This window comes from Peromyscus leucopus, chromosome 16_21 (assembly GCF_004664715.2).
Source record: "Peromyscus leucopus breed LL Stock chromosome 16_21, UCI_PerLeu_2.1, whole genome shotgun sequence".
NCBI classification, from domain to species: Eukaryota; Metazoa; Chordata; class Mammalia; order Rodentia; family Cricetidae; genus Peromyscus; species Peromyscus leucopus.
This window is the reverse complement of record NC_051084.1, coordinates 40,986,244-41,011,547: the sequence shown is the minus strand read 5'-3', so window position 1 is coordinate 41,011,547 and position 25,304 is coordinate 40,986,244. Positions and strand designations below refer to the sequence as shown.

General features: G+C 45.1%; 1 pseudogene; it reads left to right on the top strand.

Moving 5' to 3' along the window:
* Positions 1 to 24,535: 24,535 nt before the first annotated feature.
* Positions 24,536 to 24,940, top strand: LOC114690859 (annotated as a pseudogene).
* The last annotated feature ends 364 nt before the right edge of the window (positions 24,941 to 25,304 follow it).

The following is a 25,304-nucleotide window of genomic DNA, read 5'->3' as shown; positions in this document are numbered from 1 at the left end:
AACAGTGTGTGTGTGGATATGTGGGTATGTTTCTTGTCCAATCAAAACGGAGTAGCAGTGGTGTGGGGCACTTGAATCCAGTCTGGAGGCCATTGTTAGTCAGGTCTGACACATCCACAGCTGAACTTTCGAACTGCGGCCAAGCCACAGTTTCCTGAAACATTGTTTCCTAACCCCTGCTGACCTTCTGAATTACAGGGCTCTTCCCCAAACCACCCAGAGACTGCCCACACCCATCCCCGTACTTACCAGTGGCTTAACTTTTGCCACACCAAGTATAATTTCTATAATAGGTGAATTAGGTAATTAGCTACCTCCACCCTGTTTAACGCTATAAATACAGCTACCGTTGAGCAAAACCACAGAGAACATTTTTCTCTTTCTCTCTCTTTTATTATGTGTATGTTTTTTGTCTACAGGCATGCCTGGGCACCATGTGCATACCTGGTGCTTGCAGGGGCCAGAAGACAGTGGGGATCCCCTGGAACTGCAGTTACACAGATGTCAGTAAATGTAAACTGCTACGTGGGTGCTGGGAATCAAACTCAGATCCTCAGCAAGAATAGCCAATGCTCTTCACCATGGAGTGCTAAGATGTACGTCTCTAGTGCTAAGATATACGTAAAATGGTGTGTGCTCAGTTAGAGACCATAAACCAAGAGAGAGAAGAAAAAGCAGATAGGAATGCTTCTGGACCTGCTTGGCTTCTTTTTGCAAGCAAAGTTTTAGTTGTAGCCGGAAGAAAGAACACTTTGAAGGTGCGTTGATATGGGACTTTCCCTAAGGGCTCCAGCCCCGAATCATTCAGCGGCACATCTTCTCCAGGGTGAACTGCCAGTTTCTTGGAGAAGCTGCATCTGTTAATATGCTGATCCCGCCCCTTGGGGCTGGCCCTTCGTCCTGACATAGAAGTCTCTTATCATCATCATCATCATTATTGTTTTTGTTTTTCGAGACAGGGTTTCTCTGTGTAGTTTTGGTGCCTGTCCTGGATCTCGCTCTGTAGAACCAGGCTGGCCACAAACTCACAGAGATCTGCCTGACTCTGAGTGCTGGGATTAAAGGCCTGAGCCTCTTAAGGAAAAACTCCGCCCCTTTCTCTCTCTCTCTCTCTCTCTCTCTCTCTCTCTCTCTCTCTCTCTCTCCCTCCCTCCCTCCCTCTCTCTCTCCCTCCCCCCTCTCCCTCCCCCCTCCCCTCCCAGGAGGTGTGCCTCGACCCCTCTGTTTCCCTCTCTTTCTCTTTCTTCTTTCCTATCTTCTCTTCACCTCTCTGTTAATAACAAGCCATTTCCACGCAGATGTAGCATATGAGTTGTGAATGTCCACCCACTGCCCCGCCCCCATGCCCTGCATGGGAGTGGGTCACCCACCAGCCCGCCGCTGCATCTGCCCAGCATGCCAGCATGTTTCCCTGCATGCACAGGATACCCTCGGGGTCCCTGCATAATAATTCATAACAGCCTCTGTGTTGAGTCTGCAGACCAATTAGATCTTGATGGTTATGGGACTGTTGCAGACAGCCTGTTTTATCTGGGGCTACCTTTTGTCCCGAAAACAGCTGTTTGTCATCCTCGTCTGTGTCTGAGCTAACATCCGGTTCCCTTCCAGATAAACTGCTTACAAAGTCTTGCTAAGCTCGATGTGCCTCCAGGAACCAAAGGCTAAAGGTAATAGCAGTAGCACCTGAAACCTGTCTCTGGGGTTACTGCCTTTTGCCTGAAGCAGCCTAGGTGATATCCACCCCATGTGTTTTGTTTTGATTTGATTTTGGTGTGCTGGGGTTGAATCCAGGGCCTTGTGCATACTAGACAGTGATCTACCACTGAGCCCCACACTCAGTAAAATATTGGTAAATGCATTGGTTGTTACTGTATTTTGTTCGAAGACTATAGTGTACTGGAACATGTCAATCGGGTCATCCTGAATCCATATTCTTAGATTATGGCCACTCAATTTTGCTTCAGAGTAGATTATTGGGGGGAGGGGGAGGGCAGGGTCTCATTCTGTAGCCCAGGCTAGCCTCTTTCATGCTGAGACTATACTGTGTTCCACCCAGCTTAAAATGATCTCTTATTTGCTTTGGAGCAAGAGCTGTGTTTGTGTTAATACCAGTGTTTTGTGGTTATTTCCTTGATGGTAGCTGTTCTGACTGGGGTAAGATGGAGTCTCACTGTAGTCTGTATTTCTCTGGTAGTTATAGAAGTGAGTCTCATGTGTTGGCTGTTGATGTTCTTTTAAAAATTATTGTTTATGGGTCTGGAAAGATGGCTCAGCGGTTAAGGGCACTAACTGCTTTCCCAAATGAACAAATCCCAGCACCCACATGGCAGCTAACAACTGTCTGCAATTCCAAGACCTGACACTCTCACACAGACTTACCTGCAGGCAAAAAAATGCACATAAAATAAAAGTGAATGGGGCTGGAGAGATGGCTCAGAGGTTAAGAGCACTGGCTGCTCTTCCAAAGGTCCTGAGTTCAATTCCCAGCAACCACATGGTGGCTCTCAACTATCTGTAATGAGATCTGGTGCCCTCTTCTGGCCTGCAGGGATATGTGCAGGTGGAACACTATACATGTATACATAATAAATAAATAAATCTTAAAAAAATTAAAAAAAAAGTAAATTTAAAAAAAAATCATTGTTTAGGAGGGAAGGCAGGGGAATCCTTGGCTGATATCTAAAATTAATTATAAAATAAAAATGTTTTTAAAAAAAGAAGAAAAAAATTGTTTTTTATATTCTCCTATATTGATTGATTGGGCTATTTGTTCTTGGAATGTCTAATCTTTCATTCTTTATATCCTCTGGCTATTAATCCCTGTTAAGTCTCGAACCCTGGCACAAGTGGCTGAGATGCCTATTTAACATACCGAAGCAGACCTGCCCACCAGGTTTTCCCAGCATCCCTCAGTCCCTACCTGTTCCAGGGCTGTGGTGGTATTGTGTTCCCCAAAATATTGTGTACTCTAATAAATTTATCTGGGGTCAGAGAACAGACAGCCACTAGATACAAAGGTTAGAAAATGGTGGCACTCACACCTTTAATCCTAGCATTCCAGAGATAGAAATCCCTCTGGATCTCTGTGAGTTCAAGGCCACATTGGAAATAGCCAAGCATGGTGACACACGTCTTTAATCCCAGAAAGCCAGCCTTTAATCCCAGGGATCCCAGGGAGTGGTGGTAGAAAGAGAAAGATATATAAGGCGTGAGGACCAGAAACTAGAAGCTTTTGGCTGGTTAAGCTTTTGGCTGGTTAAGCATTCAGGCTTTTAAGCAGCAGTTCAGCTGAGAGCCATTGGGATGAGGACACAGAAGCATCCAGTCTGAGGAAACAGGACCACCTGAGGAATTGGCAAGGTGAGATAGCTGTGGCTTATTCTGTCTCTCTGATCTACCAGCATGGACCCCAATAACTCTCCTCAGGTTTGATTTTATTAATAAGAACTTTTAAGATTCCTGCTACATCTGGCGCCCAACGTTCGTGTTATGAATTCATGAAAACTCTGTTTGCTTGTGGCCTTGTGAGCCCCAGCTCAGGCCCAAGCTACACTCAGGTGGTTATGGTGGCGCATGCCGGTAGGATTTGCTGAAGGAGACAGAGGCAGTAGGATCCTGAGTTTGAGCCGGCCTAGGAGGCTTGGGAGAAGCTTTGGCCCGGAATGAACCACAAACAGCAGTGGGACCATGGAAGCAGTGGCTACTTCTCCACATTGCCAGCTCCTTCTCATCGTGTTGGTGACTGCGGTGATGCTGCTACCTGGGACGAAGGGTTTACTGCTGCTGGTTCAGAGAAGAATTGCCAGGACCATCGTGTTACAAGAAAGCATCGGCAAAGGTCAGTTTGGAAAATTTTGGCAAGACAAATTTTGGTGGGGAGAAATTGCTGTGAAGATTTTCTGTTCTAGGGAAGAATGTTCATGGTTCCAAGAGACAGACATTTATCAGACTGTGATTGCTCCAAACCACAGAGGAAGCACAAAAAAAAAAAAAAAAAAAAAAAAAAAAAAAAAAGTCTGCATGGAACCATACCTAACAGCAACTTTGAAATCTTCAAAAGGACTATGGTAAAGCTGAAAGATCTGCTTTGGACTACAAACTGCTTAGGACAATTTTGAGATGGCTAGCTGAGATGATCCAGCCTGACAGACTACTTGAACAAGGACTTGAAACAAGCCCTGAACTTTCCTTTTATGCAGAGACTGGACAAATGATACAGGACTTGACAATTAACCCAAAAATTTTCTTTTCAAGATTCCCTAAAGATATCTTCACCCCTAGAAAGCAAAAAGAAAAAGAGAATAAGATATGAGATAGATCATTGAATCTACTCTGAGAAAAAAGGTAAAGAAATAATAGGATAAATAGGTAGATCATTGAATCTACACTGAAGAAAAAGGGGAAGATATAAAAATGACAAAAGGTAGACTACTGAATGTATTATGAAAAGAAAAAAAAAGAATATGGATATGATAAGATAAAAAGGGAGATTATGGAATCTACTTTTAAAAAGGAACTACTTGTTTTAAATAAGATAAGTAATGACAATTTTTTGGTCTGATTTTATCAGATGTTACTGGACTGGACATTGTTAATATATATAATGGAGTTTTTTGGTCTGGATCTGTCAAATGTTAATGGACTAGACATTGTTAATGTAATCTTGACTGTATATTGCATATACTTATTGAAGATAGTTTTTCTTGTATTAGTTATAAGCTTTTTTAATTTTAGACAAAAAGAGAGGAAATGTGGTGGTATTGTGTTCCCTAAAATATTGTGTACTCTAATAAATTTATCTGGGGTCAGAGAACAGACAGCTACTAGATACAAAGGCTAGAAAATGGTGGCACTCACACCTTTAATCCTAGCATTCCAGAGATAGAAATCCCTCTGGATCTCTGTGAGTTCAAGGCCACATTGGAAACAGTCAAGCATGGTGACACACGCCTTTAATCCCAGAAAGCCAGCCTTTAATCCCAGGGAGTGGTGGTAGAAAAAGAAAGATATATAAGGCGTGAGGACCAGAAACTAGAAGCATTTGGCTGGTTAAGCATTTGGCTGGTTAAGCAGTAATTCAGCTGAGACCCATTCCGGATGAGGACTCAGAAGCTTCCAGTCTGAGGAAACAAGACCAGCTGAGGATCCGGCGAGGTGAGATAGCTGTGGCTTATTCTGTCTCTCTGATCTACCAGCATGGACCCCAATAACTCGCCTCGGGTTTGATTTTATTAATAAGAACTTTTAAGATTCCTGCAACAAAGGGCCCTCCAGGCTGGCATACCCCACGCCATACTCCAAACTTTCCAGCCCAGGACTGGGCTATCCTTCCCCCAGAGGCTCTTCCCTGTGTAATCCAACCATTTTGGTTACCCGCCCTTTTCGTACCTTTACCCTAGGCTGTTGGACTTGTTCCCCTCTCTCTCCTGTTCCTTCCCCTTCCTCTCTCCTCCCATGGCCCAGCTCGGTCTGGTCACATCCACTCTGGACTCTCCCAGATGTCCCTGCCTCTGACTATGCTCGCCCATATATCTATAATCAACTTTCTTTCCAACATTCCTAGGAGCAGTCGTTGTTTGGGTGGGAGCTCCACCTCAATCCCTGGCACCCTGGCATCCCTATACCTGAAGAGTCTGGAATGTTCTGGTGGAAGATCCACCTCAACTCCCCTCCTCCATCGCTTTCCCCAAACCTGCCCCTTCAAAGCTCGCCAAACACAGCTCCTCTCCCAGAGAGGCTCAAGACCACTCCCACAGGGTATATAAGCTGCATCCCAGAAAAAAATGGACACGTGGTTTCCCATTCTGTCATCCTCATCTCCTATGGGGTGGGGGTGGGGGGCGGAGAACCGCCCCTGAATGCTTTACCCATTAAACTGGGGATTTTCTAATTCGGTCTGATTTGAATTGCTGCGTTTTTGGAGAGGCTAATCAGGGTGCAAAAAAACTTATCAGTCATGGCCTTTCATTTTTATTTCTTTTTTTTTTTTTTATTCAGTCCTCCACTGGATGAATAGCTGACAATGAATGGCCATTGTGTAGGCTGTCTCCTCAATCTGGGCTTCCTTTAATATGAAGAACCTTTTCATTCCCTCAGATCCCATTATCAGTTTTTGTATCTCCAGTTGTTGAAATCCTGTTCAGAAAATTGCCTATGCTTATAAAAGTGCTGTCCCCCTGGTCTTTGATAAATTTTGAATCTATCTTCGCATGGGGATAGAGTTAGGGATCTAGTCCCATTCTTGTATGCTGGACATCCAGTTTTCCCAGCATTCTTTACTGAGGTGTTCAGGGCACTTTTGCTGAGAATCTGATGATTGAAGCTGTGTATTTCCAGATTGTCCATGACACGGATCCACATGACCAATACCTTTTCAAGATTGCTTTGGTCTGAGTCTATCACCAAATAAGGCCTGTTTTGCATGTTTCCCGCCCCCAGCCTTCTCATCACTGAAACTTCAAGCTTTACACAAGAAAAACCCATTTCAGGTTGTGCCAATCCTTAGGAGGTGGGAGGCAGGAACCTTAACTCTGCCTCCCCAGGCTCAAAGTTTCAGGGATACAGGATTTGTAGGATATAAAAGCAGGGTAGTTTGAGACATGGGGGAACACAAGATAATCTGTGGTATTTGGAGTTTCCTAGGTCACGTGTTCAGAAGCTGGCATTGGTGGGCTCTGAGGATGGATTTCTTCACTCTCTGACCTGGAAAGATCGCAGACTGGGCTCAAGTGAAGGACGGATTGACCAATTTGAGATGAAAAACAACCACCCAGCTGCCAAGGTCCTGAAAACTGACTTCCACAGTCCTCACTATAATGACTACGTCTTTGAGCTGTTACCACAGCAAGGGGGGATGAGAGCAGGCTGTACCTGCCTGACCTCTGACACTGGTGAGGAAGGGAAGAAAGTAAAAACCACATGAAGGACTGTTTGTGTGTTTGGCATTCATGAAGCCCTGGATCCAAGGTTCAATGCCACACAAACTCAGCATAGTGGCATTAGGGAGGTAGAGACAAGACAATCAATAATTCAAAAGCATCCTAGGCTACTTAAGATCCTGTAGACTGAAGTTTCTCGGTCCCACCGGGTCCCACCCTGGCAGCAACCTTTTTTATAAAATAATCACTCAGAGGCTTAATATTAATTATAAATAGTTTGATCTATGGCTCAGGCTTATTGCTAATTAGCTCTTTTCTCTTAAATGAACCCATTTCTATTCATCTATGTATCACCACATGTCTCCTGGCTTTACCTGTGTTCCATTACATCTTGCACACCACCTGACACCACCCGACACCACCCCCACCTACCTCACCCCCCCCCACACCCCACACCCACACCCCGGCAGTGCTCAGCATCTCCCCTAACTCCATCTTCCTTCTCCCTGTCTCTTTGCTTGGATTTCCCGCCTGGCTATAACCTGTCTTGCCATAGGCCAGATCAGTTTCTTTATTAACCAATGGTAGCAACACATATTCACAGCTTATGGAAAAACCATCCCACAGCATGACACTGACTTAAAAAAAAAAATCAAGTGAAATTAAAGTGTCTGCCGGGCGGTGGTGGCGCACGCCTTTAATCCCAGCACTCGGGAGGCAGAGCCAGGCGGATCTCTGTGAGTTCGAGGCCAGCCTGGGCTACCAAGTGAGCTCCAGGAAAGGCGCAAAGCTACGCAGAGAAACCCTGTCTCGAAAAAACCAAAAAAAAAAAAAAAAAAAAAAAAAAAAAAAAAAGAAAGAAATTAAAGTGTCTATTTAGGGTTGCCTCAGTTTTGTATTTTCCTGGGTTGCAATCCTCCCTAGTCCTAGACAGATGTGCTCTGTGCTCTCAACTCAGTTGAAATGTTCCCACCAACAACATGTGCACACACACATATAAACACTTCAAGTTACAAGTAGTGATAGCCTTTAAGTGGATACTTGCTTTCTTATCACTGTCCTCTGACTTTTTTTTTTTTTTCAGGACAGGGTTTCTCTGTGTAGTTTTGCGCCTTTGCTGGAACTCACTTTGTAGACCAGGCTGGCCTCAAACTCACAGAGATCCACCTGCCTCTGCTTCCCAAGTGCTGGGATTAAAGGCATGCACCACCACTGCCTGGCTCTGACTTCTAAATAAACAAAACAAAACGACTTACTGAAGACCAGAGAGATGGCTCAACGGTTAAGAACATTGCCTGTTTTTCAAGAGGACCCAGGTTCAATTCTATTTCTTAACTCCAGCTGCAGGAATCTGATGCCCTCTTAGGGCCTCTTGGGGCACCGCATACATGGGGTGCACAGACATACAAGCAGGCAAACACTCACCCGAATATCATAAAAATAAAATCATCTTTAAAAAAAATTATTGAAAGCTGGGTGTGGTGGCTCTTTAATCTTTAATTCTAGCAACCGAGGAGGCAGAGGCAGGTGGATCTCTGTGAGTCCAGACTGGTCTATATAGTTAGTTCCAGGATAGCCAGAGCTATGTAGAGAGACCCTGTCTCAGAAAACACACACACACACACACACACACACACACACACACACACACACTTATTGAAAATGATGGGAGCCATAAGCCTAAGTGACCCTTGACACACATGCTGCCATATTTAGGCTTCTCTTCTCTTTTTCTAGATCTAGGCCTTGCTTAAGTCTCCATAGCACCAGAACCTCTTCTATAAATACCAGAACCTCTTCTTAGAAATCAGGTGACACACTACAATTAGGCAGTTAGGTAAGAATAGATAATCCTCATAGCAACATTCCCTGCTGACTGAACAACCCATGATTAAAGTCCCCTCCCTGCTTGCACCCCCCTTTACCCTCCCATATATGCCTGAAGAGGAAAATAAAATTTTGGAGCTTGATCAGACGTCCTGTCTTGCCCTCATTCTTTGTGTCTCTTGTCCCTCTCATTCACCGGCCCTCCCTCCAGGTCCCTGTTGAAGACCCCCACTGGCCGGGACATGGAAAAGCAGAAATATCTGCTGTAAGTGTGTGATGGGAATTTGTCACTGCCCACCCCCCACCCCACCCCCCCCCGCCCCCAGATATTAACCTATTAGGAGAGGAGGTTTAAAAAAAAAATAGAGATACCCAGATACAGGGACTGAGACAATCAGAGACACAGAGACAGAGAGATACACTGAATCTGTCATAATCAAGAGGCTTATTATTATTTTTGTTTTGCTTTTGGAGACAGGGTTTCTCTGTGTAGCAGTCCTGAAACTCACTCTGTAGACCAGGCTGGCCTCAAACTCACAAGGATCCACCTGCCTCTGCCTCCCGAGTGCTGGGATTAAGGGCGTGGGCCGCCGCCGCCGCCGCCGCCCACCACCCTCACCCCACCCCCTACCCAGCCAAGCCAGATGTTTATTAAAGGTCACCAGCGTGATGAGTATTTGAAGCACAACTTTGCGTGACAAACCAAGGTGTTAGGAGGAAGTAGAGAAGCAGGAGAAGGTATTGAACCACAAGGCTGAAGAATAACAGATTTGGTTAATATGGAACCTGTGGGGTGCCGTGTGGGATCTATGGGCTGGTGAATACATGATGGTGAGATGTGACAGTGGTCTGGCTGCCTCTGGCCTCTGGTTGGCAGGGAGACTGGATGCGTTCTTGTCAGCTGTCGTGGGTAGTGTTACATCCAGTCCATTATCCGCCACAAGGAAGGAGAAAGACAACACTGATGGGTTCCAAAGATTTTAATAATTCACCACATAAGCGGGTCACAGATCGATCAGCGCTGCAGGACAAGGACTCGGGAGCTTTGTTTCTCCTGACAGCCCTGAGCAGGGGCAGAAGTGGGGGGTTTATATGCATAATAAAAATCACAAACATTTGTTGCCAAATTGCAGTTAACAGTTTTCACCAACCAGGAATCAAAGATTAGGGACTTTCCTTGTGGGTTCCATCATTGTCTACCGACAGGCAATGCAAGCCTTTCAGTCCAGCTAATCAGATCCATTTGTCCCTTCTGTGGTTAGGAACGGCTACAATGTTTCTAGGGAACTAAAGGTGCATTTATTTCTGTGGTTTAAGCTGGAGGTTGGTCAGCCATTGGAAAGTTCTCAGCTCCCCTAGGGTTTGGGATTGTTTAGTTTCAGCACTCAGGAGGCAGAAGCAGGAGGATCTCTGTGAGGCCAGCCTGATCTACATGAGTTCCAGGCCAGCCAGGGCTACATAGTGAGTGAGGCTACGTTTTAAAAAAGAGAGTTTTTGCCAATAAATATTATATACAAATAAAACTATAAAATTGCATGTTTCTATAAACAGTATACATTTGTATAAATGTAGATGTCAAAAAATAAGTTTCTGGCCGGGCGGTGTGGCACACACCTTTAATCCTAACACTCAGGAGGCAGAGCCAAGGCAGATCTCTGTGAGTTCAAGGCCAGCCTGGTCTACAGAGCGAGATCCAGGACAGGCATCAAAACTACACAGAAAAACCCTGTCTTGAAAACCAAAAAAAAAGAAAGAAAGAAAGAAAGAAAGAAAGAAAGAAAGAAAGAAAGAAAGAAAGAAAGAAAGAAAGAAAGAAAGAAAGAAAGGAAGGAAGGAAGGAAGAAAAGAAAAAACAAAAGTAAATAAATAATTAAATTTCTGGAAAATTCTTAAAATATTTTCTTTTTTCTTTTTCTACCTGCCTCTGCCTCCCGAGTGCTGGGATTAAAGGCGTGTGCCACCACCGCCTGGCAAAATATTTTCTTATAAATCAGTGTTTACTGGGATTTTACGAAGGTATATCACATCAGTAAAATATTCTGATGTCAACATAATTTTGCATAATGCATGAGAAGTATAACTTTAGAATGAGGTAAGAATAAAACAAAGAAAAGCTGTAGTCCTCCTGGGGTGTGTATGCTTGTGTGGAAGATGGTTGCTGACAACAACAGCCTTGACTCGAAGTTCAATGTGTGAAGAATTAGGGCTCGTCAGTGCATCTGTGAACTGCTAAATCTCCAAGTCCATGTTTTCCCTTAGCATGGGGATTGTGTTCAGGGACACTCCTCCCCTTCCGTGAACGGAGCTGCACAACCTGATGCTGTTTGCATCCCAAGTGCCTGGTCCTGCAGACGTAACTTTTGCAGCTCCTGGTGGTGCACAGTATTAATCCCAGCCCCCGAAGGCCCCTGTGTTGAATCCTTGGTCCCCAGCCTGTGCTGTGGTGTGGCAGGGGGTGGAAACTGTAGTGGCCTATGGGAAGGAAGTTAGGTTGCTGGATGGGCCCTTGAAGAGGACACTGGGGAGCCCCTATTTCTCTACCACAAGGGAAGCAGGCATCCTCTGTCATGTGCTTTCAACGTGATGTGTTGCGCCATCGAAGTCCTAAGGCAGGAGGGACAAATGGCCGTAGACTATAAACCTTTGAAACCTTGAACCAAGATACACTTTTCCTCCTTGGAAGTTGATTATCTCGGGCATTTTGTCACAGTTACAGGAAAGTTAATGCACACAATAAGGGCAGAGAAAAGCAGAATCAATTGAGACTTCGTCACATGGTTTACCACGTTAAGTGATTTAAAGCATTTTAATAATTTCTAGAGTCTTCCTCTTTTTTTTTTTAATAATATTTCTTTTTTTTTTTTTTAGATTTATTTATTATGTATACAAAGTTCTGCCTGCGTGTACACCTGCAGGTCAGAAGAGGGCACCAGATGTCATTATGGATGGTTGTGAGCCACCACGTGGTTGCTGGGAATTGAACTCAGGACCTCAGAAAGAACAGCCAGTGCGCTTAACCTCTGAGCCATCTCTCCAGCCCTAGAGTCTTCCTCTTAATATTTTCCAACTGTAATTGACTAAATGTGTGTGAACTGCAGAAAGTGAAAAGTTGGATAAGGGCTTATCACTGCACCATCACAGCTTAGCAAGACCTTCAAAGGTCACAGGGGTTCAAAGCCTCCCTCCATTCCTCTGCACCCCCTCCCTCGCCTTCAAATCTGGTCCACTGGGAGCTGTTGCCACCTTAGAGGGGGCGGCAAGAGGAGGGGATCTTGGGGGCCGCTGTTGCCTCTGTCTTCAGCTGCCTGGTCCTGCTTGGACACAAGTCTGCTGTGGGATGTCTTTCTGTATGCTGTGAATATGTGTTGCTCTGATTGGTTGATAAATAAAGCTGCACTGGCCTATGGCAGGGCAGCTTAGAGGCGGGCAGAAATCCAAGCCAATGGACAGGAAGAGAAAGAAGAGGCAGAGAGACACCAGCCGCAGCTAGAGGAGCAGCATGCCAGCCGACTGGTAAGCCACAGAACATGTGGCAAAACATAGATGAATGGAAATGGGTTAATAAAAGTTGTAAGAGCTAGTTAGTGAGAAGCCTGAGCCATTAGGCCATACAGTTTGTAAGCAATATAAGCCTCTGTGTGTTTACTTGGGTCTGAGTGGCTGCAGGACTGGGCGGGACTTAGGAACACATGGTCTTTCCAGTTCCCTCTCTAAAATGAGATGACAGGATGCAGGATCCTCCTAGGAGTCTTGCAGAGTTTAGGCATGCAGCACCGCCCACTTTAACTCTTTCAACACCACTCATCACTGCTTGATGGCAGCCTTTTAATTTATTGACTCATCCCTCCACCCCTGCCTGAATAGACCGTTCCATGAGAACAGGGTTCTTGTGTGTCTTAGTTACATTATTCCCTTGGCATTTGGAAGTGTTCTGGAAACCGTACACGGTCAATGAACACCTGCAGCGTGGAGAGGAGTGAGTGGTCCCCTCATCACACAACTCCGGGCTTCACTGCTCTGATTCACCCTAGGGTGGTTGTTCTCAGTCAGGGCTTTGCCTTAGAATCACTTGAGGAGCTTTTTAGAGAAAACCCTCCAAGATGATGATGTCAGAATGGGAGTGTAGGGCAGTAGTTGCTGGTGTTTTCAAAGCCTATGCATGTTCTCACCACTAGGTGGCGATAGACACTGGTCCAGTGCCGCCAACCTAGTAGTCCTTAAAGCTCAACCCTCAGCCAAGGACAAATCTGTTATTTCCCTTTCTTTTATTTTGAAATTGGGCAAAACCAAAACATCAACTGCTGCTGCTGAACTATGTGGCCACTTCTAACATGCAGATACCAACCCCCCCCTCCCCCACATCCCATCTTTGAAACTGGACTGCAGGAAAAGTTCTTGAATAAAGTTTAGTCCCTCCCAATCCCTTTCCTTGAACATTTTCGGCATACAAAAGATAAACATCACCATAGTGTCTCCAGGTGAGAACCGGAAGTAGAAAGACAAGTGTGTTCTCCTGGGTGTGCCCCCACAGGCTTCTCTTCCTCCCTAGCTCTGTCCCTTCTGGGAACTGTTTAGTTCCCTATTCTCTTAGGAGCCTGGGCTGACAAGACCTGCCCGAAGCTCAAAGCACCATGGCTTGGGAGCCTCTCACATCGGCCCTTCTGGTACCAGTTACTGACCACCCCCCCCCCCTTAAATCCTCTACTCAAAATAACAAATATGTAAACTTTTACAGTGGAAACCTATGCCAGGCATGGGGGAACACACCTTTACTCCCAGCACTCAGGAGGTAGGGCTCTATGAGTTCAAGGCCAGCCAGATCTTACATAGCAAGTTTTAGGCTAGCCAGGGCTACACAGTGAGACCATGTCTCACAAAACAAAACAACAACAACAACAACAAAAAAAAGGAACAAAAAAAAGGAGGAAAAAAGGTAGTAGACGTATATATCTGCTGGGGGATGTTGGCTAAATATGTCCTGATTAATGCTGGAAGAACTGAAGTGGGAATCAGGGACTCGAGTCAGCGGTGATCACTTGGTGCAGTGTGTACGATGAGGCTCATTTGTATTATCACACCTCCTTCGATAACAGAGTTAGGAGTTTACAGTTCAGCTGAGAAGCTGCTTCACAACCCAGCATTGCCCAAGGTTACATAAAGCACAACAATGTTGTCTTCAGGAAAATACTTGAGGAATTTCATTTACCCTAACTGCTCTCTCGAAAGCGAGGAAGGTCACAGGCATTCGTGTGTTCCTCCCCACGTTTGTTGGCATTCCAAATTCCCTTCCTAAGAAATACCAACATAAGATGTTCCCATGCCCGTGTCACAAATTCATCATATTCTCACATAACCTCAATTCAGACCCCAACAATCTGGATTTTAAAAGACCGTATTTTGTCTTAAACCAACAACTGTCACAAAATACCCCACATGCCCAGCTTAATCTCAGCACTCAAGAGGTTGAGGCAGGAAAATGCAGAGTTTGAGGCCAGGCTGGCTACAGAGGGTTGTTTTGCCTCAACAAACAAACAAACAAACAAATGAATGATTTAACTAGAATTTGATCTCCGTGATGGAGAATCTTGTGGAAAATTACTCAGCTCTAGTCTAGAAACCCAAGGTCAAGATGCCCCAGCTAACTTAGCTTCTGTTAAACTGCTTGCTTGTGCAAAGGTCAAGATGCCCCAGCTAACTTAGCTTCTGTTAAACTGCTTGCTTGTGCAAAATATCCCCCGTGGCTGCCAAATGGAATACCAGGATGTGGTGCTTGCCTTTAAAAACCCTTACCCTAAATGCTTGGCACTACACTTGGGTCCCTGTAGTCCCAGCCAGCTGGAATAAAGACTTTCAATTGGCCATAAACTGTGTCTGAGTGGTCATCTCTGGTGTGCTCTCTGTAATGAAAGAGAGGGGGAGTATTCCTGAAAGGGAAGCCCAAAAGGCACTGGGTTTTCCCAATCATAAAATGTCAACTCCCTCTCAACAACCCCCCCCCCACTTCTTCCTTCACTCAGCGTGGAGGACCGCCCCCACCTTCCCTGACTGATTCATTTGCAGCTGATGGTATATAGATCATTGCTTTCAGGTAGAGGAAATGTAAGCCACAGAATTCCTTTTAAAAGAAAGCATAGTAAATACCAGGTCGCCAGCCTTCAGAATACAACACAGGCTGAAATGCTCAGAACCACAAGTGTGCTGGAAGTCACCATTTTTCAGATTTTGGAAAGTTTGCAAATATACAAGATATCTTGGGGGAATCTGTGTCCGGCAGCCTTTCATTGCTGCGATAAAATACCCAGGGGAAAAAAAAAAAAAAAAGGAAGAAAGGCTGGTTTGGGCTCATGGTTCCAGAGGTTTCCAGCCACAGCCAGGGGGCTCCATTGGTTTTAGGTCATGGTTGCATGGTTGGACAGAAAACAGTGGTGGTGAACACATGGTACAGCAAAACTGCTCTTTGTAGTGGTCAGGAAGTAGGAGGGAGGACTAGAGGGAGGGAAGGAGCGGCGAGGGAGGGAGAGAGGGAAGAGAAAGAGAGGACAGTATGTATCCTTCAAAAGCATGCATATATACAAACATAAACACACACACACACACACACACACACACACACACCATAATCCGTTTCCTTTTACCAGGCCCCACCTCCTAGTGGACCATTCAGCTATGAATTCATATAACTAATCCAGTGAGGATGTTAGCACCCTTGTAATAGGATCACATTCCAGCAGGACCAGCAGCTGGGGACCAAGCCTTTTGGGGACACTTCCTATGCAAACCACAACAGGATAGGGCCTGAGTCTAAACACAAAAATGCACTTATGTTTTATATATAACCCCCAACAGGTGTCATTGTAATTTTATGCAATGTTCTCAGTTCCCCCCCCCACCCCTCCGTGTTTTGACTACAACCTGTCATGTAGTAGGCTGTAGAATTGTCCACCTGTGAAGTCATGTCAATTCTGAAAACTTCTGGGTTTTGAAGCATTTTAGATTTCAGGTTTTTGGTCTAGGGATGTTCACCAGGTAAGACAGAGCAGGTTAACGTCAAACGCCCAATAATCACCTCTGAGGTCAAGCACAGAAGTGGTTGTGGGCTCTCTAACTTTGCCTCTGGTAAAGCCTTAGTTCTGAGCCCAGGTGTAAGTAGGTGCTCCCTCATGAAAAGGGTGAGTCTGGAGAAAGGCAGGCTGTTTTGATGCTCGTGTTCCTGGGGAGATCTGTGAATGACTCTGAGGCGTTGCCTTACGTGTATTAGCCTGGTGCAGGTTCCTGAATCCTGGTGCAGAGGGAGAGTACTGGGTCATACATGAACGATGGCTCATCACTCTCAACCCCAGTAGCAACCAGGGTAGCAGGAACATTGGGGTCCCACTGCCTGTATGAAGAGGGTAGGTAACACTCGCCCTGTAGTGCATCCTGGAAAAGAGTTCTGTACTTGCAGAACCCATGTCTCTCATGTCAGGCAATGGGCTTGTCTCAGTTTTATTGCAGAGACAGAAGCCTTGCCTCACACCTGCCCCGGAAGAACAGACATCTGAAGGTCAGCATCCGTTTCTCCTACATCTCACTGTACCACAAATCTCAGAAGGAAGACTCAGAACAGAGAACAGAGAGGAATTGCCTCTCAGCACACCTCGATTGCTAAGCAGAAACCCTACCATGAGCAGTCATGTGAACTGTGTGAGCTGTAAATTGAATGGAATCTTCCCGAAGATGTATCTCACATCAAATTCTACTTCCTTATTTGACATTTAGCCTCAATGCAGTAAAAAAATGAGCATCTCTCTGGAGTTAAACCTGCTCAGGATAGTTCATCTGGGCTGAGAATTTATCAGGGAGAGACCTAGTATTAAACTGAATTTTCCAACCAAACAGGAAACTTTATTCTTTGCTCCTTTGCTACCAGAAAGAAATATTTTTTACAAACATATTTAATATATCAATTATTAAAGGTGAATTTAGGTGAGTAGGGTAGTATGTACTGTAATTCCAGCTACTAAGAAGGCTGAGTCAGGAGTATGAGTTTGAGTCCTAGATGAATTATGTGTAACTAAGAAAATCCTATCTCTGAGGTCGTTTCTCCTCTTCTATTATCTTGGGTTGTAGCCTAAGGTGGACGTTTTATTTTTCTGAGCAGCATTGCCAAGAAAGGGTGTGATGGTTTGAAAGAAAGTAGCCCCCAAAGGGAGTGACACTATTAGGAGGTGTGGCTTTGTTGGAGTAGATGTGGTCTTGTTGGAGGAAGTGTGTCCCTGTGGAGGCAGGCTTTGAGGGCTCATATATGTTCAAGATGCAGTCCAGTGTCTCAGACCACTTCCTGTTGCCTGCACAAGATGTAGAACTCTCAGCTCCCTCTCCACCACCATGTCTGCCTGCACACTGCCATGTCCCACCATGATGATAATGGACTGAACCTCTGAACTGTGAGCCACCTAATTAAATGTTTTCCTTTGTAAGAGTTGCCATGGTCATGGTGTCTCTTCACAGCAGTAGAAACCCTAAGACAGGAAGTGTGTGGTGGGGTCAATATGAAAAGGTTTGGTGCTCCTGGAGAGGAAAGCTCCTTCTTGGCTCTCTGTGCTGTCTTTCCATCTACCTTGAATAGGGCAAGGCTTCTCTGGAATGAGAGTTTTGTGACCTACTGTCACACAAGGTGGATCAGATTACTTTATGGCTGGTGTCTTTTAGGTTTACTATTTCTGTGATGAAACACTGTGATCAAAGCAACCTGGGGAGGAAAGGGATTATTCAGCCTATGCTTCCACATTATAGATCATCATCAAAGGAAGTCAATACAGGAACTCACACAGGGCAGGATCCTGGAGGAAGGAGCTGATACAGAGACCATGGAGAGGTGCTGCTTACTGGCTTGCTCTCATGGCTTGCTCAGCTTGCTTTCTTAGAGAACCCAGGACCACTTGCTTAGGGGTGACCCTACCCACAATGGCTCGGCTCTCCCCTATCAATTACTAATTAAGGAAAGACCCTACAGGCCTGCCTACAGCCCAAGCTTACAGGGGCTTTTTCTCAATTGGTGTTCCCTCCTCAGATGACTCTAGCTTCTGTCAAACTGACGTAAAACTAGTCAGCACAATGGGCTCGTGAGATCCTACTCAGAAAGGCATGCAGGGTCATGCTCCTGGGTTTTTATAGCTGGCTTCTCTTTGGTCTCTTTTTGAGACAGGCTTCACTATGTAGCCCAGGCTGGTGTCACACTTGGAATCCTCTAGCCTCTGGCTCTGAGAAGTGCCAGGACTACAGGTGTGCACTGCCTGACCCAGGCTTATGCCTGGCTTTGGTGAAGAAGATTCTAGTTTCCTCAGCTTACGTTGGGTGGGAAGTAGTGGGGGCAAGGGAAGGTTAGATGGATCTTGCTTCTGAGGCCACCTTGCCTTCTCTCTGTTCAAAACACTCAGCACACCAAGGCAACATGCTGTAGGGCCGTCATTTCCAGAATGTTACACCTAGAATGAAGAGCTACGTGTGAACTTCTTGTAAGAGAAAAGAGAAACATTTGGAAGACTTTCTTCTATAGGAAGCAAGTGCCTGCCACAGATCAGAACCACCCCATGTTCCCAGGCCTCCTCTTTCCTTTCTTTTCTCTTAGGAAGGACACCTGCCACTACCCCCCCCCCGCGCTGACACACTCATGCACACACACATCATCTCTTTGAATTTTCTTTTTTCTTTTTCTTTTTTTTTTTTTTAGAATTTTTTTCTTATATCAGCTGTGATCACCACTTACATAACGAAACAACAAAATGAAATTTTCCTGTAAGTCTTTGTGACTGTTAAATATTTTGCACAGGTTACCACCTGAGTTCTTCAGAACAGCTCAGTGACCCGAGGCCAAAATATGATTTTAGTTACAGTTCTAATTGGCTTTGGCTGCTGTTTTTTGAGAACCAGAGATAGAGCCTACCGAGGACACTGTTATGGATTAAGGAAGTGCTGTGGGATGTCTTTCTGTATGCTGTGAATATGTGTGGCTCCCATTGGAATAAAGCTGTTTTGGCTTATGGTAAGAGAGCTTACAGCCAGGTGGGAAATCCAAAGAGAAGAAGGGCGAAGTTGAGAGAGACACCAGCCCAACACAAAAGGAATCAACAAGATGCCAGCAGACCAGTAACACCACAGCCACGTGACAACATATAGATGAACAGGAATGGGTTAATTTAAGATGAAAGAGCTAGCTAGCTAGCAAGAGACTTGAGCCATAGGCCATACAGTTTGTAATTAGTATTAAGCCTCTGAGTGATTATTTTATAAGTGCCTGTAGGACCAGAGAAAGTCCTGTCTACAAGGCAGCTCTGGGACCCTGATTTAGTCCTGTAGAGACAGTGTTATAAAGGGACAAGCTCAGGCCCTCCCTCTTGGCTTCAGCTTCCCATCCCATCAGTGGATCTTCTCCTCTGTGCTCCCATGATTTCAACTTGTGCTCCATGATGTCTTAATGGACACCAAAGGCAGGGTTTCATGGCTGCCTTCCAGCGAATGGCACCATTAGGAAGGGGTTGTGCTTTTGAGAAGCAGAGACTGATGGGAGGCCTTCAGATCATTGGGAGTGTGCCCTGCAGGGGACTGTGGGGCCCTGGTTTGCCCCTTATTCTTTCTTGTTTCCCAGCCATGGGGGATGGGCAGTAGTGTTCAGTGGTGTGTTTCTGCCATGCTATGACATCCTGAACAAATAAGAAGAAATAAATAAGAAGGCCAACTGACCACAGACTAGCATCTTCAAAATGTGGATCAAACAATCTTTTCTCCTCCTCCGCTTTTTTTAAAATTTATGTGTGAATGTTTTGCCAGCATGTATATCTATGCACTATGTACACAGAGTGTCTATGGGGACTCGAAGAGGGTGTTTGGGTCTCCTGGAACTGCAGTTGTGAGCTGCCACGTAGGTGCTGAGACTCGAACCCAGCCAGTGCTCATAACTGCTGAGCCATATCTCCAGCCCCCTTTCCTCCTCTTTATGAATTTGATCATCATAGGTTTTTTTTTTTTTGTTATGGTAATAAAAAGCTAACTAGCATATATGTTCGCCAATATCAAGTCAATTCTAGTGCCATGAGCTTGAGTCTCCAGAACTAGGGACAAATACACCCCCTTTACTTATAATATATTCAGCCTCTCCCCCCACCCCGTGTGTGTGTGTGTGTGTGTGTGTGTGTGTGTGTGTGTGTGTGTGTATGTGATTAACAGGTTGAGGCAGACTCCATTTTATAAAAGACAGAAAGTAGCCGGGCGTTGGTGGCGCACGCCTTTAATCCCAGCACTCGGGAGGCAGAGGCAGGCGGATCTCTGTGAGTTCGAGGCCAGCCTGGACTACCAAGTGAGCTCCAGGAAAAGCGCAAAGCTGCACAGAGAAACCCTGTCTCGAAAAACCAAAAAAAAAAAAAAAAAAAAAGACAGAAAGTTCCCAGGAGCCTAGGGAAGAAGAGTAGGGTTTGTAAGGCAATAACAGAGATGCCAGACAACAGAGAGGGTAATGATAAGTGGATATCAAATCACTTCAGATTTTTTTTTTTAAGGGTAAAGCAAGAGACTTTCATATTAGGCTGATTTGGGTAAGCTGGAATCTCCTGTTTTCTGGAAAACTGATTTTACTTTTTTTTCTTTTATTGAAAATAGGTCTTTTGCTAGGCAGTGATGGTGCAGGCCTTTGATCCCAGTACTCAGGAGGCAGAGGCAGGTGGATCTCTGTGAGTTCCAGGACAGCCAGGGCTACACACAGAGAAACCCTGTCTCAAAACAAAACAAAACAAACAAAGCAAAAAGAGAGAGAAAATAGTTTTTTTATACAACAAATTCTAATTATGGTTCCCCTCCCCCTTCTCCCCCCAGTTCCTCCCACAACCCTCATCCAGATCCACACCCTTTCTGTCTCTCTTTAGAAAACAAACAGGCATATAAGGAATAATAATAAAACAAGAATCAGAATATGACAAAACAACCAAGAAAAAGAAAATAGCCAAAGATAAAGCACAGGAAATGCATATAGACAGAGACACACGTGTTCACAGTCAGGAATCCCATAAGAGACCCAAACCAGAAGTTGTAATATACACACAAAGGATCTGTAAGGTACAAAAACAATAACAACAAAACACCCTGACTTAATATTATGAAACAAAAATTGCCAAAGATGCTACTGAGTTCATTTTGTTTTGGCCATCTACTGTTGGGCATGCAGCCTACCCTTCAGAGTAGTTTGTTTTCCCAGTGAGACTCATTTGGAGAAAACTAATCTTTTATTTGCAAGGGGCTATCAATTGGAGATAGCTTCTGGGTTAGGGCTGGGGTGTGTGTGTTTACTTTTCCTCTCAGCTTTAGGACACCATCTGGTGTAGACCTGTGAAGGCCTTGAGCATACTACCACAGTCTTTGTGAGATTAAGACGCCTGCCAGCCCTGTTGTGTCTAGAAGATCTTGATTCCTTGGTGTCCTCCATCCCCTCTGGCTTTTACATTCTTTCTGCCTCCTCTTCCACGGTTTCCTGAGCCCTAAGAGGCGGGATTTGATGAAGATGTCCCTTTTAGGCTGAGTGTTCCAAGGTCTCTCACTCTCTGAATATTGTCTGGCTGTGTGTCTTTGTACTGGTTCCCATCTGCTGCAGGAGGAAGCTTTTCTGATGATGGCTGAGCAAGGCATGATCTATGAGTACAGCAGAATGTCATTAGGAGTCATTTTATTGCTATCCCCTTAGCAGAACATCTTAGATTTCTCCTAGATCCCAGGCCTATCTAGTCTCAGGTTCTTGGTCACCCAAGCAGCATTGATTATGGAGTTAATTAATTATGTATTAATCCTTGATCCTCTATTCTATTCCTCTATTGACAGATATCTAGGTTGTTTCTCATCTCTGGCTGTTATCAACAGAGCACCAGTGATCATGGCTGAGCAAGTGTCTCTGTAGTTGGATGAAGCATCCTTTGGGTATATGCCCAAGAGTGGTATAGCTGGATATTGAAGTAGGTTTATTCTCATCTTCCTAAAGCACCACCACAATGATTTCCATAGCAGTTGTCCAAGTTTGCACTACTATTGGCAATGGAGGAGTGTTCCCCTTACTCCACGTCCTTGCCAGTGTGAGCTGCCATCTGTTTTATTGATCTTGGCCATTCTGATTGGTGTAAAGATGTAAGAGTAGTTTTGACTCCTTGAGGAGTAAGGATGTTGAACATTTACGTGTTTCTTGGCCATTTAATTAGTTTCCTCTTTTGAGAATTCTCTGTTTACATCTATACCTCATTTTTACGTTGGGCTATTTGTTTTCTTGTTGTCCAGTTTTTTGAGTTCTTTATATATTTTGGTTATCAGGCCTCTGTCTCAGTGGTCCTCAGCCTTCCTAATGCTGCGACCCTTTAATACAGTTCCTCATGTTGTGATGACCCCTAACCATAAAATTATTTTGTTGATACTTCATAACTGTAATTTTGTCACTGTTATGAATTGTAAATATTTGATATGACCTACAGGTTGAGAACCACTGCTCCATCAGATGTTCAGTTGGTTAAAAAAATCATTTCCCATTCTGTCGCCTACTCCTTTGTCCAAACAATGGTGTCCTCTGATGTGTAGAAACTTTTCAGGAAAACTGATCTCTTTGGGGACCTACTTCCTTGACATTTCATTTTGATGAGGTGGCGGTTAGCACAAGTAGCCCCATGTTGGCTTCTTCTGACATGGTGGGGCTCAGAACAAGAGCTCAGTCGGAAACAATGGCTTCCCATAGCTTCTGTTTCTCATCTCCCGGGCAGTGAGGAATGGTAGGAAGGGATGGGGGGTGCTGAGTACACTGGCAGCCAGCCAGCAGGAAACAGCTCCTATCCCGGATTCTACTCTCTTCCGGGAGGATCCTGGGAGTGGCGTGAGATTAGTTCCTGCTTACCCTGGAGGAAGAGGGCCTGAGTAGGAGGCAGTATGACTTCTACAGGGCTAGGTGACTTTGCTTCTACCTAGATCTGGCCCAACCTTGGGAAGCTCTGTTGACAGCCACCTTGGACGGCAGAACCCAGGCCACTTGCAGCTGCAGCTCAGGCTAGACGGCAGGAGCCTGCTGGAGAGGCTGGCAGGCCGCAGGCAAGCAGGCTGAGCTTGTGCCTGGCTGGTCCAGGGCTCATTTCATACTTCCCGAAGGCTCTGATTCCAGGCACACACATGGCCCTTTCTATTTTTACCTTCTATTTCCCTCTTTCCCTATTTCCCAGTGGCTGGCACCGTGCTAGCCAATCCCATTTGATGCTTAAAGGCTTTAAATACACTACGATGAAACATAATAGCAATCAGATGCTCTCAGCGGGGAGCCATCGATTTTCCTGTGTAAAATATTAACATCTTCCAGTGCTATTTATGTATGTCATTAGGGCACAGATCCCATGTCGTCTCCTGAGGTACTAACCGCATCAAGATCTATGTATCTTTCTGGGAAAGCATCAAGATTTACCACTCACATTACTTTTTCCTTGGTATTTTTACTACATAGCCAGACACTGATAGTAATATATCCAGGCTGGACCTGTGAATGTATCCACCGTTTCTATTCTTCTGGGCTGCCTGATCTATGTGTACACAGAGGCTCACTCTTATATTACTGTCCCGCTGACCCAATTTTCAGTGGTCACTTAGAGTCATGCCCTCTTGTTCCCATCCGATCCTGTCTCAGTTGAGATAAGACGCGTGCGATTGTTTGGCCTGTGGCCTCCTGAGTTGTTTCCCATCATTGCTAGCAAGGCAAACACAATGTCAGGAAAAGTGACGTTCTCCCTTGCATCACTGAGAGCACCACCTTCAGTTCAGGAGACAGCCAGGAGCAGAGGCCTCAGACTGTTGGAGCTTTTCCATGTGACATCTGTCCATGTGTGTGCCAATCCTGAAGCCATATAAGCCTCTACCACACTGTGCATCTCAGACCTTTTTCTACCTAAGCAGAGAGAGCACAGTGCATCTAGAGAGATGGTCCACTACTCACTCTGTCAGAAGCAGGTGGCTTTGCTATGGTTTATGTTTCTGTGATGAAATATATGACCAAAAACAACTCAGGGAGGAAAGGGTTTATTTGAGCTTACACTTCCACATCACAGTCCATCATTGAAGGAAGTCAGGTCAGGGACTCAAACAGGGGAGGAGCTGCTGATGCAGAGGCCATGGAGCAAGTAGCTTGCTCAGCCTGCCTTTTTTCTTTTTTTAAATAGAATCCAGGACTAACTTCCAGGGTTGTCCCCATCCTCGATGGTTGGGCTCTTCCCCCATCAATCAATATCATTAAGAAAATGCCTTACAGGGCTGACTGTAGCCTTATCTTATTGAGGCATTTTCTTTTCTTTTCTTTTCTTTCTTTCTTTATTTTTATTTTCTTATGGGCAGTTTGCCTTTATTTTGTTTCAAAGTTTTCTGTGGTGATATAGTGTGTACCCCAATAAAGCTTGCCTGAGGATCTTCTTTTTCTTTCTTTCTTTTTTCTTCTTCTTCTTCTTTTTTTGAAACATGGTCTTACCAGGTATCTTCTGCCTCTCCTAGAACTCATGGACATCTACCTGCCTCTGCCTCCCAAGTACTGAGACAAAAGTATGCATCACTCAGCGTGGCATTGAGGCATTTTCTTAATCGAGGTTCCTTTCTTTCAAATGACTCTAGCTCATGTCAAGTTGACATAAAAACTAGCCAGCACAACAGGAAATATCACCAGCTGAAATGTATCCAATCCACTGGGCTTACCAAGTACCCCAGCTTAGTACTGCAGCATACTATGGAGTCTCTGTCACTTTCCTGTGTGGTGGCAAGATTGACAACCCAACCCACAGGGACCCTCAAGCTCCGTCGTGCTGATGGACATCCACAAGGCTGAGCCTGTGGGCCTGGTGAACACACAGCCCTGCAAACTCCTCTGCCTGCCCCAGAACGACCAGATGAAGACCTCTCCTTGGTCATGACCTCTCCTGGTCCCAGCTCTCTTTCATTGCTGAGGATGGGAATGGGAAGACTGTGGGGTACATCCTGGCCAAAATGGAAGCAGACTTAGATGATGTGCTTGGCCAGAGGACACAGCACCTCTGTGGCTGTGATGCGTTTACCACCAGCGCCTTGGCCTGGCTCCGAAGCTGATGGACCCAGTCCTGATAGAGAACTTCAGTGTCAAATACATCTCTCTGCATGTCAGCAAGAGTAACCAGGCCACTATGAATCTCTATTCCAGTATCCTCCACTTTCAGATTCGTGAAGTAGAGCCCTAGGCAGATGATGGAGATGCAAATATAATGAGGGGAAGATGCATATGAAATGAAGTGGGAAGATGCACATGAAATGAAGTGGGAGGTGCATATGTAATGAAGTGGGAAGATGCATATGAAATGAAGTGGGAGGTGCATATGAAATGAAGTGGGAGGTGCATATGAAATGAAGTGGGAGGTGCATATGAAATGAAGTGGGAGGTGCATATGAAATGAAGTGGGAGGTGCATATGAAATGAAGTGGGAGGTGCATATGAAATGAAGTGGGAGGTGCATATGTAATGAAGTGGGAGGTGCATATGTAATGAAGTGGGAGGTGCATATGAAATGAAGTGGGAGGTGCATATGAAATGAAGTGGAAAGGTGC